Genomic DNA, 5,366 nt, shown 5'->3' on the forward strand with positions numbered 1-5,366 from the left:
AACTAAGATCTGGAACCAAAATAGATGTCCATCAAAATGGCTTAAAAAATGTGGTATGTATACACAATGGGATATTTTCAATCACAATGAATACGAAGTTATGTTATTTTCAGAAAAACTATACATAACTGAAGGTCATAATGAACAAATTACATCTGTCTTATATGTTATGTTTGTAAACTGTGTAAGGATGTGTCACTCTGATTGGTTTAATAAAAAGCTAAACAGCCAATAGCTAGGCAAGAGGGAATAAACAGGACTTACAGGGAGAGAGAGGAACTGGGGATGAATCTAGGCACACAGAGAACAAGTCAAAGGTACAGAATGAAAGGAAGGTTAAAAACTACATGGTAGAACATACATTTAAAAATATGTCATGCAGGGGGCTGGAGAGATGGCTCAGTGGTTTAAAGCATTGCCTGCCCTTCCAAAGGTCCTGAGTTTAATTCCTAGCAACCACATGGTGGCTCACAACCATCTATAATGAGGTCTGGTACCCTCTTCTGGCCTGCAGCATACACACAGACAGAACATTGTATACAAAATAAATAAATAAATATTTAAAAAAATATGTCGTGCCACCTCCTGCGGAGTCTGTGTGACTCTCATGTAGGCTGTGGCACAAGCTTCAAGGCAGAGTGCCTGCAGAGAAGGTGTGTGTGTGTGTGCTGTGCTTCCTGCGTTGGAGCCCTTGCACTTTTGGCATTACCTGCTTATGTTCTAAGGAACACAGTCTGGTTTCTTCAGGAAGGGAAGATAGTACGTTTAAGTTTCCAGAGTCTACTGACGAGATATTGCCATATACAGGCATTTATGATGCTGATGGAGGAAGATGGGTTAACATTCAAGGGAAAGAAGTTTACAGGTTTAATCTGGTACTTAGTAAATAAAGAACAAAAGGCAAACTTATTAAGCAATTAAGACAAATTCAGCAAAAATAGGATAAGGATAAAAGAGAGAAATAAATGCCTGTAACTTCTTGAGATTGGTTTTGGGAAAGGTTTGAAAAGGAGTTAAAAATAAGGGAAAAAAAGAAAAGAAAACATTCATCTGCATAGATTTCAGAAATATACAGAGACGGTAGATTGTGTGACTATTAACCACAACTGCTAGCCCTTAGCTCAAAATGCCATAAACTCATAGCCTAGACAAAAAAATTATATTGAAACTAATGACAAGCCATGTCTAGCATGACCAACCACAGACTCACATCAGGGATATCTGTCTGATGAAAATCTGTTCTCATGTATCCGATATAATGATTCTAAGAATAGTCTGTACAGCATGAAAAAACAATACATGCTGTTAAGCAATCTTTTCTGTATAAAGGGTGAGTCTCATGCCTGTAAGGACACATTCAGATGCAATTCTTTTGAGTCTTGTGTTTGTCATATTTCAACTCTTTACTCACCTGTTCCTAAGACCCTGTGTCCCCTTGGTCCTAGTACTCGAGCTGAGCAGGTCCATCACAGGTGGCACCCAACATGGGGCTTTAAATCTGTGTTTTCTTCAGATGTCTCTCAGGATAGGTAAGCTATCTCTCTTGTTTTTTTTGAAAAATTTCATGTAAGGATAGGACCTTGCCAGAGCTCACTGGTAAAGGATTACCAGTTTAATACAGTGAGTATGTAACAAAAAAAAAAATCATGGGACATTCTCATTCCAAAAGTAAAGACCATGTTTCTTTCTCTATTGAGTCATATGCTTGAAGGCAGAGGAAGCAAAGTTTCTAAAAAAAAAAAAAAATCATTAAATGACTTATATGATTTTATTTTGAATGTGAGTACTTAGTTTCCTGAAGAGGGGACTTTTTCTCTGCAAAACTAAAAAAGAGTAGGAAAGACAATAAAAAGATATTATAAAAAAAAAACATGGCCCCAGAGAAGTCCCTACACCTGCATTTTGATTTGGGTTCAGGTAAGAGATCTTTTAACTGATAAATCAGAAATGGAGGTTTTTTGGGTTTTTGTTGTTGTTGGGTTTTTTTGTTTTGTTTTGTTTTTTGCTGAGAAAGCTCCCCCAGAGGAAGACAGAGTCTAATAAGACTCCTAAATGCAAAAAGAAAAAGGAAAAAAAGAAAAGAAAAAAGGCTTGTAAAATCCCTATGATACAGGTAGTAAGACTAACTTGCTTCAAGCAAATCTTGAAGACGACAGATATAAAAATGAGGAAGATGATTGGGATTTAGAAGAGGAGGCAGATAGATATTATGAGGGTGAAGAGAAAAGAGATCATTTTCATGATCAAAATCCTCCAAAAATCCATTTACTAGCCTCTATTCACCCTCCTTATATTAATAATAATAATAAAGAAAAAAGGAGGGCATTGCCTCCAGCTGTAGCCTTTATGGGAGCAGTACAAAAGGCAAGGAGAACTGGAGATATGTCTTTTTGTTTCCCAGTTACAACATTTGATAATGAAAAACCACAATGGGAACCCCTGCCCTTAAAAACCGCTATAGAAATTATAAATGGCAATTAAATCTATGTGACCCACCTCTCCCTATACTCAATAGATTTTAAATATGATAAAAAAAATGTGGTTAACACCATATGATTGGCATCAAACAGCAAAATCAGTCTTGTCTCTAGGACAGTATGTCATTGAAAAAAACAAAATATAAAGATAGAACACAAAATATAATTCAAAATCTCTCCTAAAGAGAGGGGCAAAACCAACTATAGGCATGCTTACAGGTAAAGGAAAATGTACTACTTTATAAGCTCAAACTAAAATACCAAAACAGTTTTTAAAAAAAATTTCAAAATTAGCTGTTAACAGCTTGGAGGAAGTTACCAGTAGGGGTAACTTATGTCTATTTGTCATTCACTGACTCCTTACTCATCTATTCCTGAATCCCCTTTCCATCAGTCCCAATAATGTGACTAAATTGGTCCATCATAAAAATATGGATTATTTTAAGATATAAGAGCTAGTTAGGAATAAGCCTAAGCTATAGGTCAAGCTTTCGTAACTAATTAACTAATAAGAAGTCTCCATGTCATTACTTGGTTGCTGGCTGGAGGAACAGAGAAAGACTTGTTACAGTCATGTTTTGTATAATTTGTGGTTCCCAGTTTTTATATAGATACATAAAAGCATATGTGTATATGCATGAAAGTGAAGGCAAACTGTCGAGAGGAACTAAGGGAACTTATAGACTGGAAAGGAAGGGAGATGAGGAGGTGGGGGAGGGGATGTATTTACTGTATAATGTGTACTTGGATGGAAGTATCCTTATGTAACACAGTATTATGTACAATTAATATACTACATGAAAAAATAATATTGGGTTATTTATTCATAATTCCTGTCACTACCGTTAATCTCATACAGGTTAAATTAAAACAAAGCTTAAATAAAGTTCACCCCATGAACTATTATTGTTCATTCATTTTCCACTGAAAATCTTACATGTCATCAGAGTTGAACACAGACTCCCCACAATGAACCTTTGAAGACAGAACCCTGAGATGTGAATAAGCCCTGCTTTGAGCTCTTTACTGCTCAAGCCCTTTCTACCTTGCTTCTTGGTTGCTGCCCAACCTCTTTAGTCAACCAATAGCCTCCCAGAGAGCCACTCTTTGGCTAGACTTGTGAGGCCCGGCAAGTCTTTGTTGTGCAAAAGTTGTGTCAGCATAAACCCTCCTGGTGGCTCTGTGACTTCCCTGGAGATCCACCCCACCCAATCACCTTTCACTTAAAAACAATAAACAGGGTTTCCAAAGAGTCCACTGGAATTCCTTCCAGGGGTGAATGGTTAAAGAGAGGGTTGTTTTAAATGGCATGGACTATTTGAGGTAAAACCAGGGCTAGATAGAATATTCAATTAAATTTACTCACAAAAACCAGCTTAGTGACCTTTCTAGCCTTTTCACAGTCTTTGCTGGTCTAGGCCTTACTAATTTACATAAAATTGGGTTTTGTTTCTAAAGACATCTGCATTGGCTTTGTAAAAAGTAATAGTCACTGGTCAGCAGCAACAGTCCTCCATATGGTTGTTTCCTGAGAAGGTATGATCCTTCTTTCGACTACTGCTTCCAGTATCCTCAGCACAAAGCCATCTGTTTTGTCGATGACCTTATTGTGTACACATAATTACCAGGAGATTAATCACTGAACGGAAAATTTCTGACTCTCAGATGGGTTATACTCACTGTTGATATGGGAGAGTCTTCTGTTTTGTGTTGATTTCATTGGTTAAATAAAGAAACTGTCTTGGCCCTTTAATAGAACAGAAAATTAGGTAGGCAGAGTAAACAGAACAGGATGCTGGGAAGAAGGCAGTGCGGGCAGTAGCAATAGCTCTCCTCTCTGAGATGGAAGCAGGCTAGAATCCTTCCGGGTAAGCCACAACCTTGTGGTGCTACACACATTAATAGAAATGGGTTAAGCAAGATGTGAAAATTAGCCAGTAAGAGGCTAGAGCTAATGGGCCAAGCAGTGTTTAAAAGAATACAGTTTCCGTGTAATTATTTCGGGTAAAGCTAGCCGGGTGGCAGGAAGCGGCCCACCACTCCCACTACTACACACTGTAACAGGAACCTTTGCCTTCTTCAGTTGTAGAATAAATGCTTTCCATTTCCCCCAATTTCATTCAACATTGATGATAGGTGTGTTGTCCATGGCTTTTGAGATATTCTTCATCCAACCCTAGATTCTTCAGGATTTTTATCATGAAGGCATAATGAACTTTGCCAAGTGCCTTTTCAGCATCTTGAAGATGATCAGGTGATTTCTAATTTATATTATGTTTATTGATTTGAGTATGTTGAACAACCTCAGATCCTAGGATGAAACCGACTTGAACTTAGTGTAGAACCTTTTCTTTTCCCCACCCAGAGTCTCAGTATGTAACCTGGATTTTGTCTAATAGATCAAACTGGCTTTGAACTCACAGAGTTCCACCTGCCTCTCCCTCTAGGATGCTGGAACTAAAGGCATGCATCTCTATGTCCAGCTCAGTGTAGGATCTCTTAAATGTGTTCTTGAATTTGAATTGTAGGTCTTCTCTGGAGAATTTTTGCATATATACATATACATCAGGTAAGTTAGTCTGTAGTTTTTGGTTTTATGTCTTTATTTAGTACTGATATCAGTGCTTGTCTTGGTTTTTTTTGTGTGTGTGTTTTTCCCCTGCTGTGATAAAATGCTCAGACAAAGGCAACATCAGAGAGAAAGGGTTTATTCTGGCTTGTGGTTTAGGGATATAGTCTATCATAAGGAAGACCAGGGGACAGGGGTTTACAGCGCAGGTCACAAGCAGGAGAAAAGAGCAGTAAATCTTTTTATATGTATATTTCTGCTCATGATTAAGGTATTGTGATTGCATAGTTCATTTTAAAAATAATGTACAATTAAGAAAT

Source organism: Microtus pennsylvanicus, chromosome 2 (genome assembly GCF_037038515.1).
Source record: "Microtus pennsylvanicus isolate mMicPen1 chromosome 2, mMicPen1.hap1, whole genome shotgun sequence".
In the NCBI taxonomy this organism is placed as follows: Eukaryota; Metazoa; Chordata; class Mammalia; order Rodentia; family Cricetidae; genus Microtus; species Microtus pennsylvanicus.